The sequence below is a fragment of the Pleurodeles waltl genome, chromosome 7 (genome assembly GCF_031143425.1).
Source record: "Pleurodeles waltl isolate 20211129_DDA chromosome 7, aPleWal1.hap1.20221129, whole genome shotgun sequence".
In the NCBI taxonomy this organism is placed as follows: domain Eukaryota; kingdom Metazoa; phylum Chordata; class Amphibia; order Caudata; family Salamandridae; genus Pleurodeles; species Pleurodeles waltl.
The window spans coordinates 771,472,917-771,489,212 of NC_090446.1; the positions used below are offsets into that span (position 1 = coordinate 771,472,917).

General features: G+C 46.7%; 1 protein-coding gene across 3 annotated transcripts in view; it reads right to left on the reverse strand.

Annotated features, from left to right (window-relative positions):
* The window catches only part of MYOT (myotilin), a 607,534-nt gene that overhangs the window by 234,685 nt on the left and 356,553 nt on the right, over positions 1-16,296 (reverse strand). The gene's annotated exons all lie outside the window — the stretch shown is intronic.

A 16,296-nucleotide genomic window follows, 5' to 3' on the forward strand; every position in this document is an offset into this window, starting at 1 on the left:
TAGTCTTCTGCACATGCTTCCCTTCTCTACAGTGCATGCGTTAAAATGGCCTGCAACCAAAATAGTTTGTGTTCATTATGTAAAAAAAAGTTAGCTTAATTAATGTTTCTTCTGAGGTTATCTATCTCACTACCAGAAACAATTTCCACGACCTTTCATATATGGTGATTAGCTAATGACCCAGCTATACAGGCAAATGGATACCGACACCATTATTTTTTCTATCTAAATTATAATGTGATAAAACTAATCTTAGCGCATGATGAAGTTCGGTCATGCAACGGTGTGGAAGGCAGCCCTCGCACGAACATAACAATATCTTTCATAAGACACATGGCATTTTCTTTAAACTGCACCCATGGATCTACTGAACGAACATTGGTGGACATACAGGTTCTTATTTCTAACAGTGTACGTACATGGAATGTTAGCGCTCTTTCATTCCATACGAAACAATTCTAAGGCATAAAGCACCCAAATACAAATCTATCAGCACGTGCATTCGATTGACAAACACATTCACCACCCACTGCTCCCTTTGGAAGAAATCAAGACTCTGCACCTGTGACTTGCTCTTAAAGATAATGTGCTAATTTCTATGTTTAGGTGTGAAACTATGTAGCTGGACAGGGCAGCTTAAGTTTCAGTCAAACATGCAATCTTTAAAGTTACATTTTAGCATCTAACTTTTATTTGAATTAAAAGTAGCCGAACCACCCATATAGATGTTTTACTAGAAGAGCTTTTAATAGAATTTCACTGTTTTTAATCATTTAGTTCGTCTAACTGCATGCATCGATTTATGGGTTTGGGAGAAGAGCGAGCAACTAGAAATTTGCATTAGAAATTAGTCTTTTCGTGTACAAGAAAGGAAAACACTAGACTTTACACAACAAGAAAACAATAACCTGCTGGTAAATATATGGTTACTTTTCATTTGTTCCAAAATGTCCTATAACAAGTAGTAAACCTTTACATGGCACTTAGTCTCAAAGGATAAACTTCATAATCGCAGCAAGAAGCACTAAAAGGTAGACACGTTATTTTTATTATAAAACTCGATTTATGTTCAAATATACTTAAAATAAAATTCATACCTATGCCCGGGCGTCACCTGCTCCTTCCCCGGCGAGCGTGGGCATCATGGCAATTTAGTTTCTTGTCCTAAACCCAGAGACCTTTATCAGCTGCCATGGAATGGCATCTGACTCGCAGCTCCGCCCTCTCTCAGTGAAGCATCAAAATAGGAGTCCCAAGTACGAACGCTTACAGTTGCAGCAGCAGGGACTGACGGAAGTGGAGCGTGCGCAGGAATGTACGCTGGGATATTTGTAGGATAGTGTTCTATCTCAACTGCATTCAGAGTTAAAGCATGCTCAAAACATTTGTACATCTTGTTTCCGAGCTTGCATTGTATGCTTAATGTCAAGAGAAGCGTGGCCTGAAAGTTGCCATGATGCTCCTGTATTTTTAGCACTAACATCATACAAGCCAACCTTTTAGAGTAGGCAACTGGGAGATTTGGAAAAAAAATAGTCGCGAGAATGTATTTTCCCCACTGGCGTATTGAATCAGAGGCAATCTGCTGAATCCGGTCTATTCGTTTGTATGGTGACAGACAATCAGCATTTCATTTTCGGCAGTTTAATAACAACGTGCAAACAAAGCCAGAGTTTTAAACTCTGTATTTGTCTGCATGTATAACTGCCAAAAAACAATGTTGAGGCCTGTCACATGCTCGAATTTTACCTTCAAAGAATTAAGAACTAGGGGCCAGATGTAGGAAAGGATTTGCAAACGGCAAAAACTGCCGTTTGCGAGTTGCAAATCGCTTTTTCCTATGCAGAAATGCATTCTGCGAGTCGGGACCGACTCGCAAAATGCATTTCAGAATCGCAAATAGGAAGGGGTGTTCCCTTCCTATTTGCGATTCCTAGTGGTATGCAATACCATTTGCGACCACATACGCGGTCGCAAATGGTGTCGCAGTTACCATCCACTTCAAGTGGATGGTAACCCACTCGCAAATTGGAAGGGGTCCCCATGGGACCCCTTCCTCTTTGTGAATGGACCCCAAATTATTTTTTCAGGGCAGGTAGCGGTCCAAGGGACCACTACCTACCCTGAAAAAATACCGAAACTAAAGATTTTGGATTTTTTTTAAGTGCAGCTCGTTTTCCTTTAAGGAAAACGTGCTACATTAAAAAAAAAAATATAGAACTGCTTTATTTAAAAGCAGTCACGAACATGGAGGTCTGCTGACTACAGCAGGCCTCCATGTTTGCGAGTGCCCATAGTCGGTATGGGGCCGCAATTTGCGACCCACCTCATTAATATTAATGAGGTGGGTCATTGCGACCCCATACCGACTCGCAGACGGTGTCTGAGACACCGTTCTGCATAACATTTTGCGAGTTGCAAATAGTGAGTCGCTATGACTCGCTATTTGCTACTCGCAAAATGTTTCTTTGTTACATCTGGCCCCAAGTGTAAACCTTTGATGTCAGAGGCAATTCTTGGTAGGGGAGATTGTAGTGTACATGACAGGCCTCAATATTTCATTTTTGGCAATTTTACAAAACTCTGAATCAGGTTTCTGCGTGTAGGAATTAGGTGGCTAGCCTGGAAATTGGTAGTCTCCCGCCTGAATCGGGAGGGTCGGCATGAATGTAACCTGTGGGCAGTTATCAACATACATCATTCTTATTCTCATTCTCATTCAATGATATTGATATCATATTCTGTATTATTTACCAAACTATACTTCAATTATTAAGATATAGATTTTGACACCACAGAAAATGATTTCAATACGAATACAATACGGCATATTATATATATATTCATTCAAGTGAGTAGCCAGGAAAATAAAACACCCCCCACTTTGAGCTCTCTGACATTAAATAATAGAGCAACATGAGTGATCCCAAAGTTGCCTAGGAATACCAGAGAGAATTGCTCACCCAAGGAAAATTTGCAAAGAATTGTTAATAATAATGCATGATTTACAGGAATGTGGTCAAAAACAGCATTTACCTATATTTACTTTTTTCTTTCATTCTTTCTTTCTCTCTCTCTCTTTTTCTTTCATTTTAGTCTTTTTTCATTGTGTACTTTTTATCCATCTTTCGTTTCTCCATTCTATTGTTCTTTCTTTTCTTCTTTCCATTATCCTTTCATTTCTCTTCTTTCAGTCTTTCTTTTCATCTGTCTATCCTTCTTTCATTCCATCTCTCATTCTTTCTACCTGTCTATCCCTGGTGTAATCTCTCTGTGGGCTTTTAAACACGCCCATGTCAAGCCCATCAGTTTGGTTTGTTCGTGGACTTTCCTTTTAAAATTTGCTTGATTTAATTAGTGAAAGGCATGCATACCTTATGCCTTTTTCCAGTGTTTAGCCCGCCTTAAGCGCACCGGCCAACTACTGAAAACATACAAGGCTCCATGTTTTCCGTATGGTTTCAGGACTACTTTTTCTCTTTATTTTTCTTAAGCAGCGTGATCTCGCTGGGCAGTAGTCGAGAGCTTTGCATGACATTGACCCTGTTACATGGATATTTGCACTTTTGCAGGTTACATGGATAATTCCACTTTTGCCAGTTACACGAATAATTGCACTTTTGCCGATACGTTTCACTGCAAGCAAACTTCTGTTTCCTTATGTGTGTCTGTTTTGTGCTCATGGCGGCCTTCGGCTCGCTTATGTGAAACTGTTTTACTTTCATTTTCAGCTTATGTGGCAAGAAAAGTCCGGTTAGTTATGTGAAACTGTTTTAATTTTCATTTTCACTTTAAATGGCAAGAAAAGTCCGGTTAAGAGTTTACAATGCTAATAGCTTTAACTCGAGCAAACACGAGACCCATTACATTGCAAATGCTTGTTTCTATTTCTATTTCATTATCTTTACATCCTTCTTTCAAATCTTTAATTCTTTTCTTGTTCCTTCCTTTCTTATGATTCCCTAGTCCTTCATTCTCTCCTTCATTCCATCCTTTTTCTTTTTCTATTCCTTCCATTTGCTGTTTCTCTTCTTCCTTCCCTCACCCTTCTCCATCTCCCATTTCTTCTTTCCATTATCTCAATCTATTTTCCTGCTCTCCATATTTCTTTCCTTCATTCCAGTTTTCATTTTAGTTATTTGTTCCTTGCATCTTTTCTTCTTGCTGTCCTTCTTTCCATGCTTAATTTTATTCCTACCCTAGCCTTTGTTCCTTCCTTTTTTATTTCTTGTCTTTCCATTTTTTCTTGTGTCGTTTTCCATCATGTTTCCTTTTTGCTTTCCATCTTTTCTCCTCATTTGCATTCTATTCTCCTTCCCTCTTTCACGCTTTCTCACTCAATTTGCCTCTTACCTATTTTGTCTTTACTATTTAAATAATTCTCCTTCTATCTGTCACCTTTTGGCTTCTTTGTCAACCTTTGGCTCTCATCCCATAGCTTAGTCATAGGTGTTGCCAAACTGTGAGCCACATATTTGGAAGGCCATAAGGAATATGTTACTTTCCCTGTAAGCATCTGTTTGTGGCATGTAATACTGTAGACACACATGCTCTGCATAGTCCTGCCATTTAGTGTTGGATTTGGAGTTGTGAAAAGTTGTTTTTTTTCGAAGACGTTTCAAGTCACAAGGTTTAGTGACTCCTCCTCTTGTGATAACGTTTATGGGCATCAACCCCATTGTTAGAAAATTTCCCGTAGATGGGTGAGAAAAGAATGTAAAGTACGCTTAAGTAATGTGATGACCATGCTAAATGTAGTTCTATAAGGAAACTGCAATGGGCCCCAGGTGACCGGGGAGGAGGATGGCCACATGTGAATTGACAACACTACATCCCACGAACAGATGCTTACAGGGTAAGTAAATTCCGTTTGGTGGCATGTGTGGCTGTAGATGCATATGTTCTGCATAAATGTAAAGCAGTCCCCCCGTAGAAGTGGTGGCTAATCTGTGGGTGTAGCAGTGGTTTGAAAAAGGGAGTGTTGCACTCTGTGAACTACATTGGCTTGCTGGCATGCTAAAAGATTCAAACAGTAATGTTTGGTAAATGTGTGTGGTGTGGACCATGTAAGCTGCCTTACATATGTCAGCTATGAGGATGTTTCCTAAAATAGCCGTAGTTGTTCCCTTTTTGCAAGTAGAGTGTGCTCTAGGAGGGATAGGTAAAGGTCTTTTGGCCTTAAGATAGCAGATTTGAATACATTTGACTATCCATCTGGCTATGCCTGATTTGGATATAGGGTTGCCTATGTGTGGTGTTGAAAAGGTAACAAAGTGTTGTTTAGACTTTCTGAAAGATTTAGTTCTAGCAATGTAGAACTAGAGTGCTATTTTTACATCTAATGTATGAAGAGCTCTTTCTGCAACATAATCTGGTTGAGGGAAAAAGGCTAACAGCTCAATGGATTGGTTAAGGGGACACTAAGATACTAACTTAGGTATGAATTTAGGGTTGGTGCAGAGAGCCACCTTGTCTCTGTGCTTTTGGAAGAAGGGTTCTTCTAAAGTTAAAGCCTGGACCTCACTAACACTTCTAAGTGAAATGATGGTGACTAGGAATGCCACCTTCCAAGAAAGTAATTGAAAGGGGCATGAGTGTAGTGGTTCCAATGTGGGACCTAAGAGTGTGGTAAGAATGATGTTAAGGTTCCAGGAGGGTGTTGGAGGAACCCTTGGTGTAATAACTTATCTGAGTGAGTCCTTCCATGAAGGGTTTGATGACCGGAATTTTGAAGAGAAAAGGTTTCTGTCCATTTTGGAGATAGACAGCCATCGCAGAAAGATATAACATTATCAAGGAGTACACTAAGTTTGCCTTATGTACGTGAAGCAGGTAGCAGACAAAATCTTGCACCATGGCTTTGAAGGGATCAATTTGTTTTGAGTGACTTTAGCAAACAAAACATTTCCATTTTGCTGTATAACAGGCTCTAGTGGTGGAACTACGTGCTTCCTTAAGAATGTCCATACATTCCTCTGGTAAGTTTGGATAGCCAAACCCTATGACCTTAGGACCCAAATTACTAGGTTAAGAATTTTGGGACCTGGGTGCCTGATTTGTCCTTGATTCTGAGTCAGAAGGTAAGGCCTGCTGGGGAGCTTCTTGTCTGGAACTACAGAGAGGTCTAAAAGTGGTGGGAACCAAGGCTGACGTGCCCAAGTGGGAGCTACTATGATCACTGTAAGAGAAGTTTGCCTACGTTTCAGAACCAGGAATGAAAAAAGTGGAAGAGGTGGAAAAGCGTAGGTGAATATCCTTGACCAACTCATCCATGGTGCATTGCCCTAGGATAGTGGGTGAGTAAACCTGGATGTGAAGTTTGGGCATTTTGAGTTTTCTGCTGTGGTGAAAAGGTCTATTTGGATGAATCCCCACCCTTGGAAGTATGGTAGGCGGACTTGTGGGTGAAGTTCCTGTTTGTGGTCCTGTTGCTGCATCCTGCTGAGCAGATCTGCAAAGTCGTTGTCTGTTCCAGTTGTCTGTTTCAGGTCCTGAGCTCGCCCCCCACGACCGCAGCACCAACCTGCTGCCCTCTGCCTCTGTCTCACGAGCACGCTGCCGTTTGCGTGTTCGAGGCCCTCCTCCACCCGCAGGCATCCTCCTGCGCCTCATCCCTGGTGGCTAGTGGGCTCACTTGACCCGTGTGCCGCTTCCGCCGTCCTGTAAGTTGTTTTTTGGCTTTTTCGCTTTTTCAGCGCCTCGCGGCCGGCGCCTCTGCCCCCTTTGTGCCCCTCTGAATTGCTGTCTCCCCGATCATGTATTGTGCCATTATTGTATTTCTGATTGTGTGCTTTTCTTATTGTAACTGCTTGTATTTTGCTCGTTTTCAGTGTTTTTGCCCCTTGTGCGCTCCCCGTTCCCTGCCGCTGCCTCCCTGCGGCCCGCCCTCCTCGCGCCCCCATTTGCCGCTCCCTCCCGCCTCCCAGCTGCTCCTCCCTCCCCCCTCCCTTCTTAATGGCTGGCGCTGCGCGTCGCGAGTGAGTGAACTCTGACCTGTTTCAGGTCCTGAGGAGCTCGCCCCCCACGACCGCAGCACCAACCTGCTGCCCTCTGCCTCGGTCTCACGCGCACGCTGCCGTTTGCGTGTTCGAGGCCCTCCTCCACCCGCAGGCATCCTCCTGCGCCTCATCCCTGGTGGCTAGTGGGCTCACTTGACCCGTGTGCCGCTTCCGCCGTCCTGTAAGTTGTTTTTTGGCTTTTTCAGCGCCTCGCCGCCGGCGCCTCTGCCCCCTTTGTGCCCCCCTGAATTGCTGTCTCCCCGATCGTGTATTGTGCCATTATTGTATTTCTGATTGTGTGCTTTTCTTATTGTAACTGCTTGTATTTTGCTCGTTTTCAGTGTTTTTGCCCCTTGTGCGCTCCCCGTTCCCTGCCGCTGCCTCCCTGCGGCCCCGCCCCCCTCGCGCCCCCATTTGCCGCTCCCTCCCGCCTCCCGCCTCCCAGCTGCTCCTCCCTCCCCCCTCCCTTCTTAATGGCTGGCGCTGCGCGTCGCGAGTGAGCGAACTCTGACCTGTTTCAGGTCCTGAGCTCGCCCCCCACGACCGCAGCACCAACCTGCTGCCCTCTGCCTCTGTCTCACGAGCACGCTGCCGTTTGCGTGTTCGAGGCCCTCCTCCACCCGCAGGCATCCTCCTGCGCCTCATCCCTGGTGGCTAGTGGGCTCACTTGACCCGTGTGCCGCTTCCGCCGTCCTGTAAGTTGTTTTTTGGCTTTTTCGCTTTTTCAGCGCCTCGCCGCTGGCGCCTCTGCCCCCTTTGTGCCCCCTGAATTGCTGTCTCCCCGATCGTGTATTGTGCCATTATTGTATTTCTTATTGTGTGCTTTTCTTATTGTAACTGCTTGTATTTTGCTCGTTTTCAGTGTTTTTGCCCCATGTGCGCTCCCCGTTCCCTGCCGCTGCCTCCCTGCGGCCCCGCCCCCCTCGCGCCCCCATTTGCCGCTCCCTCCCACCTCCCAGCTGCTCCTCCCTCCCCCCTCCCTTCTTAATGGCTGGCGCTGCGCGTCCGCGCAGCGGGCGCGCCGGAGGCACGCCAGAGGCAAGCCCGTCTGCGCCCGTCCGCGTCTGGACCGCGCCCAGCGCCACCCCCCCTGGCCCCCGCGCCCCCGCATCCGCTACTCATCCAACAAACTCCGCGCTCTCAACCCCGGCCCCTCCACTGAATGCTTCCGGGCGTCCCCGAAGCACACTAAAGGACCTTTTTCCTGCCGCACCTGCAACTTCTCTTGCATCAGAACGACTAATCCAACTACTAAAATATTCAACCCCAACCACCTGAACTGCATCCTCATCAACACCCGCTCCGCACGAAAACACGCCATCGAGCTCTGGGATTTGCTCGACACCACAGCACCTGACGTGGCTTTCCTGACCGAAACCTGGTGGAACGACTCCTCGGCTCCGGACATCGCCATCGCCATACCGGACGGCTACAAAATCATCAGAAGAGATCGAACCAACGGAATCGGAGGCGGAATAGCCATCGCTCACAAAGCTACCCTCAAAATCCACACCCACTCGGACGACACCCTCAAGACAGCCGAACACCTCCACTTCCAGATCCACACGGACCCCAACACGACCCTCAGAGGAACCCTCATATACCGCCCTCCAGGACCAAGAGCCCCCTTCAGCGACACCATCGCCGACCTGGCAAGCACCCACGCCCTCGCCTCCACGGATTACATCCTCCTGGGAGATCTAAACTACCATCTGGAAAACGCCAACGACGCCAACACCGCATCACTGACCTCCAACCTCCTCAACCTCGGACTCCACCAGCTAGTCAACACTCCCACCCACATCGCCGGACACACCCTTGACCCCCTCTTCACCTCAAGCAACCACATCTCTTTCAGCCACACCTCCGAACTCCACTGGACCGACCATCACTGCGTCCATTTCACCTATAAGAAAATCACAGAGCAACACCGCATCCAGCTACCTCCTCACCGCCGGTGGGGCAAAGTCACCCAAGACCAACTGACCAGCACCCTCATCAACAACCCTCCACCCGACGCAACCGACCCGAGCACAGCCGCCATCAATCTCCATCAATGGATCCTTGACTGCGCCAACACCCTTGCCCCACTCAAGAAACCCACTGCAATCCAAGGAAAGAAAAAACCAGCATGGTTCACAGACGATCTAACCACCTCCAAAAGCATCTGCCAGAAGCTCAAAAAGAAATGGATCCAAGAACGCACACCCGACAACCTCGCCACCCTCAAAAACGCCAACCGTGAACACCACCAACGGATCCGCCTTGCCAAGCGCGCCCACTTCACCGAACGCATCAACAACAACGCCCACGACTGCAAAGAACTCTTCGGCATCGTGAAGGAACTCTCCAACCCAAAAGCCAACTCCAACGACATCCCGCCCTCCCAGAAACTCTGCGACGACCTCTCCACCTTCTTCCACCAGAAAATCGCCACCATCCACGACAGCTTCAACACCGGTCCACCGCCAGACCCCACCCCCGACGTCTCCTCCCACGACTGCCGCCTCACCGCCTGGACCCACGTGGACGATGCAGGAACCATAACAACCATGAACACCATCCACTCAGGCTCCCCTACGGACCCTTGCCCTCATCACGTATTCAACTCAGCCAACGCCACCATCGCCCCCGAACTCCGCAAGATCATCAACCTCTCCTTCACCTCCGCCACTTTCCCGGACAGCTGGAAACACGCAGAAATCCAACCCCTCCTCAAGAAACCCAAAGCCGACCCCAACGATCTCAAAAACTTCCTTCCGATCTCTCTCCTCCCTTTTCCAGCTAAAGTCATCGAGAAGATCGTCAACACTCAACTCACCCACTTCCTCGAAGACAACTCCATCCTGGACCACTCACAATCCGGATTCAGACGAAACCACAGCACTGAGACTGCTCTCCTCGCCGCCACAGATGACATCAGACATCAAATGGACAACGGCGAAACCTCAGCCCTCATCCTCCTCGACCTATCAGCCGCCTTTGACACAGTCTGCCACCGCACCCTACTGACCCGCCTCCAGGAAGCCGGCATCCAAGATAAAGCCCTCCACTGGATCTCATCCTTCCTCTCCGACAGAACTCAGAGAGTCCGTCTCTCCCCTTTCCGCTCCAAAGCGACCAACCTCATCTGCGGCGTCCCCCAAGGATCCTCCCTCAGCCCTACGTTGTTCAACGTCTACATGGCCCCCCTCGCTAAACTGGCCCGCCAACATCATCTCAGCATCATCTCCTACGCCGACGACACCCAGCTCGTCCTCTCCCTGACCAAAGACCCGCTCACCGCCAAAACAAACCTCCACGAGGGACTAAAAGCCATCGCCGATTGGATGAACAACAGTCGCCTGAAACTCAACTCCGACAAGACGGAAGTCCTCATCCTCGGGCGCACTCCCTCGGCCTGGAACGACTCATGGTGGCCCTCCGACCTCGGACCCCCGCCCACCCCTGCCAACCACGCAAGAAACCTCGGCTTCATCCTGGACTCCGCCCTCACCATGTCCAAATAGGTCAGCGCCGTCTCCTCCTCCTGTTTCAACATCCTTGGAATGCTCCGCAGAATCTTCAAGTGGATTCCAACAGAAACCAGAAAGACGGTGACCCAGGCCCTCGTCAGCAGCAGACTTGACTACGGCAACGCACTCTACACAGGCATCCCAACCAAAGACATCAAACGACTCCAACGTATCCAAAATGCCTCCGCCCGACTGTTTCTCGACATACCCCGCCGATGTCACATCTCCCCTCACCTGAAGGAACTCCACTGGCTCCCGGTAGACAAGAGGATCACCTTCAAACTCCTCACCCACGCTCACAAGGCGCTTCACAACACCGGACCCTCCTACCTCAACACCAGACTTAACTTCTACACTCCAACTCGTCAACTCCGATCCGCCAACCTCGCCCTCGCCATCGTACCCCGACTCCAGCGCAAGACCTCCGGCGGCAGATCCTTCTCCTTCCTCGCCGCCAAGACCTGGAACTCTCTCCCCACACCTCTACGCCTGACCCAGGACCTCCTCGCATTCAGAAGGCTCCTCAAGACCTGGCTCTTCGACCGCTAAACAGCAGCGATCCACGCCCCCCCCTCCCCCCAGCGCCTCGAAACCCTGACGGGTACATAGCGCGCTTTATAAATATTGTGATTGATTGATTGATTGATTGAGTAAGATATTCCTCCGGCAGGTGAATGTTGTGATGAAAAGCCCACTTCCAGATGGTCTGAGACAGTTGTGATAATTGTGAAGACAGTGTCCCCCCTGTTTTTGTAGATAATACATGGCTGTTATATTGCCTATCTAGACTAGGACAACCTTGTGAGACAGGTGAGGTAGGAACGCTTTCAATGCTAGGTGAACAGCTTGAAGCTCTAGGTAGTTGGTGTGTAGAGATTGATGCTTGGAATCCCAGAGACCCTGTACTGTGAGATCTTGTAGGATGGCGTCCTTTCAACAGGCTGTTGGTGTTCCACCATTGCAGAGAACGGTGAGTGTAGCAGTCTTATCAACACTAACTGACCCTGTGACAAAGACCACTGACGAGCTAGACATTCCTGTAATTGACGCATATGTAACCTTGCGTCAGGAACTATGGCAATGCAGGAAGCCATCACTCCTATCAGCCGCATAACAATAACCTCACTGTGAGCAATGTTGCTTGAAAGTTTTGAATTTGGGTGGGATTGAGGTAGCCTAGTCCTAACTGTGTGTTTAGGATTGCTTCCAAATATGGTTGAACCTGTAGAGGTTGCAGGTGAGATTTAGGGATGATGATAGTAAACCCTAGGCTGTGGAGAAGATCTATTGTCATCCGAGTGTGTTGTTGACACTGATGCTGTGTGCTGGCTTTGATTTTGATAAGCCTGTTGTCTAGGTAAGGGAATACATGGACATTTTATCTGTGCAGATGAGCTGCGACCACTGCTAGGCACTTGGTTAACACTTGAGGTGCAGTGCTCATTCCCAGTGGAAGAGCTTTGAACTGGTAATGCTTGCCTGCTATGACAATTCCTAAGTATTTGCAATGAGCTGGGTGTATTGGTATGTGGAAGTATGCATCCTCTAGGTGTAGTGTTGCCATAAAGTCGTCCTGTTGAAGAAGTGAAATGACATCCTGTATGATGACTATATGGAGGTGCTCTGAGAGGCTGTATTTATTTAGAGGTCTGAGATTTAAGATTAGGCCTTGAAGACCCTTCCTTTTTGGGGATTAGGAAGTATAGGGAGTATACTCCTGAGCTCTGATGTTGAATGGGAATGGGTTCTATTGCCCCTTTGAGGAGAAGTAGTGTTTGATGTTTCTGCATTAAATTGTGAGCGTGAGGTGGAATGTTGGGTGGTATGGCAATGAGCTCCAGACAATAGCCATGTTAGATAATGGCTAATACCCGTTTGTGTGTATCCCAGAGATCAGGAAGTTCATTGTGGGCGGTGGCCTACCCATCCAGAGATTTAAATAAAATCTGAATAAATACTATGTCATCGAACAGGAATTATTAGCTTGTGTGTGGGCTATTGATCATTTTCGTCACTCTGTGCGAGTTAACAGGTTTACGATCCAAACTGACAATAAGCCACTGATTTCCATTTTGTCTCTAGGCGATGGGAGGAATTCAACAGGTTGCATAGTGTGATTGATTTCTAAACTTCAAGAATATAATTTCATTATTATATATGTGCCAGGTCGGAAGAACCAAACAGCAGATTGTTTGTCTAGATTACCATGTCATAAAGTAGGTGTGGATGATGTGGCAAATGAGGATTATGATGTAGTAGCAAATGTATGTGATGTGTGCATGGTCAATGGCATAGAGATGGATGAGAGAAAATGGATGACTTAGTATGAAAATGGTAGCAAATTTAATCTGGTTAAAAATACTTAAGAGAAGGGTAGCCTTTGAGTAAACATTTAGAAGGCTCGCTTAGCTCTTTCGCACAAGTAGCATCTGAATTGTTGGTGAACTGAGAATTTTTGTTTCACAATGACAAGTGCGTGCCACCTAAAGGACTTCACAGCTGTTTGATGGAGATGTGTCACATTGGACTAATGGGTATATCAGCTCTAAAGAGTTTAGCACATAGTTTGTATTGGTGACCTGATTTGGTTGCTGAAGCTGATCGACTGGTGACCAATTGTGACTTGTGTGGTTTCTGATAAACTGTAAAACCTGCACAGTGGCCTGATTTCACATGGTAGAATGTGGGTCCTTTTAAGTCTTTACCACATAATCTTCAATCCATTATCGTGCTAATCGATTACCACCCCAAGTAGCCTGAGGTGATGTTTGTAGCGAGAGTGACTACATTGGTGTTGCTGGCATTTCTAATGGAAGTTTTCAGTAGAGAAGGGTTTTCTGAAACATTGGTCACTGATAATGGTGATCAATTTTAATTGGTTAAAATTTCTAAATTACTACGCACCCACAACATAGAGCATATACACTCAGCTTTGCATGGTCCCCAATGCAAAGGTTTGGTGGATCGATTCAATAGATATATATAGGAAAGTGTCCATATGGCCATGTCTGGAGGAATGCCTTTTGTTCTATTAATCTGTGACAGATTATGGTCATGCAGAATTATACTAATATACTACACTCAGTGAGAAAAGAATGCAACCCACATAATCTATTTGATCTTGGTGGTTTTCACAATTCCCTTTTGCGAATGAGTTAGCACCCACTTCCCACGGGTGTTAACTGCAAACTGCTTTGCGACCGCGGTCACAAAGCAATTCTGCATCACGGTGCGAATCGCAAATAGGAAGGGAACACCCCTTCCTATTTGCGAGTCGCATTCCCATTTTGCGAGTCGGTACCGATTGGCAAAATGGGAATGTGCATCGTGATGCCCGTTTTGCATGGCGCAAACTGCGACTTTGCGCCATGCAAAACGGTTGCTACATCTGGACCAGGTGTCTAGTTTTGGATAAGGAGCACCGGCACTGGGGACCTGGTTAGCAGGAACCCAGTGCACTTCAGTCAAAGTTGCATCAAAAACCAGGCTAAAAGTGGAGAGGTACTGCAACCACAACCCAGCTTCCAACACAGATTAAACCACTTTTGTGGACAGGGCTAAGACTGCAACTTGGTCTAGAACGTCTTCTAGGAAACCTTTGTATGATAATTAATTAATGTTTCTTTGTTAAAGAAGGAAGATGTGCCACATTCTGTGTAATCTTATTTCGTGGTTTGCTTTATTCATGATGTATTTCCATCTTACCCCCACCCCCCAACTTTGCTTTAATCCTCATTGGTTCTTCCTAGCTTGCACTGAGAACAGGGGACAGGTTAATGTTCTAAAGTGGCAGTTTGATTGATTTGTTAAGGCTGGAGCTGGGGAACCTGATGTGAAAATAAAATGTTCCCTTTGTGACTTACATGAGTTGAGTCTCATTATTGTTCTACAACATGCTGCTTCTTGGTTATGGATACAACCATTCTAGTTCTTGTTCTTTTAGAAATTGGTGAGGTACTCCTTACACATTTGACTGCCTTATCTATGGCCTGACTTTGGACACTTCCTGTTCTCCCACCTCCTAGGTAGTGGTCACTGTCCAGCAGATTCGAATAACCTCCAGTCCCTGACAAGTTTCTGCAGGGTACTAAATACCACTCTACACATTTTTCCACCAAACAATTGAAATGCGGCATTAAAACTATCCAAAAGCAGGATTTATATCTGTTTTTTTATGATATACACGAACGTACAGAAAGATGGTTTGCAAACAGATATTGTCCAGCTGCAATTTTCTAGAACTTGTATACATTTAAAAGCTATGGTGCCATTGCTCCTGACAGGGCATTCATATCAGTACCCTTTTTGTAGTTTTTTGGTACAGGGAACAAATTCAGCGTGAGGGCAGTGGGGCGCTTTACATGAGCTAAATTGTTTTAGGATCACAGAGATTAAGGGCCTACGGAGAGAATACTCCATCACAAACATGACGGATATCCCGTCTGCTGTATTATGATCCCCAAAGGATGGAATAGGATCGTAATATGGCGTACAGGGTATCCATCATTTTTGTGATGGAGTATTTCCCTCTGTCCACATCTAAATCAGGCCCTAGGTAATTTGCCCCGAACCACAAGATGGTGAGCCAAAGTCGGGACTCAAATCTGGTTCCCCAGTTCCGGAGTCAGCAGCTTTGGCCATTAGGCTGCATCTCCTCCACAGTGCTAACGACTCACCTCCTAATGCACTGTTTGGGACCTCACACAGTGTCACAGATGACATCACACATTACCTCAGAGATTGTGGCCCTCATTTTGACTTTGGCGGTCTTTTTCAAAGAAGCTCCCGTTCCCTGCCGGACACCTCCTCGCCGGACTTCTAACAGGGGAGGGTGGGGGTGTTGTGTGTGCGTGTGTAAGTGGGTGTGTGCATGCGTGTGTGTATAGGTGTTTGTATGTTTGTCTGCGTGTGTGTATGAGTGTGTGTATGTGTATGCGAGTATGAATGTTGAAGTGAATGCATGTATGAATTTTGAAGTGAATGCATGTATGAGTGTTGCAGTGAATGCGTGTATGGATGCATTTGAGTGAATGCATGTATGTCAGTGTTGATGAGTGTATGCGGGGTGCGTGTGGGTGTCTGTGTGCGTGTGCATGTATGCGGGGAGGGATGCGCTGTACCTGGAGGGGGTGGGGGTTATTGTGCTTGCTGGGGGGTGGGTGAGTCGCCTGCTGGTGACATGGAAGAAATTCGCTGTCACCGGTAGCCTTTCCACCAGGGTTTTTGTGGTGGTGCTACCGCCGTGGAAACCCTGGTGGCAAGCTGGCTCAAAATACCACCGGCAGTCTTCTGTGGACTGCAGGGTCGGAGATGCTCATCTCCGGCCTAGCGGGTCCAACCACCCTAGCGATATGAGTAGGGATGTGGTGGGCTGGTAGAGGCCAACCCGCCACACTCATAATGTGGCGGTCTTTGAAACCGCCACCATCGCCCTGTTGGTCAAAGACCACAAGGGTCATAATGAGGGCCTTTATCAGTTAATGTCAGAGATTTTTTTTAAATTATAAGTTAATGTCTTATGGTCAAAATAAACCATAATTTATCTTTAACAAAGTTACAATACTTTACATCCAACTTCCATGTTTTTTTTACCCCCTAAAGGATTCAGCTGTGTGTAGCATTGGATGACTGGAAGCCCAGGGCCTTTACTCGATGAAGACTGTGTGTAGTAGGCCCTTGTCTTTGACGAAAGGAAGGAATTTTCTTGACAGTTTTGTGTCTCAAAATGGTAGCGTAGAGAGCAGGTAATCACTATAGAAGCATCTGGCCTTAGCTTCAGACTG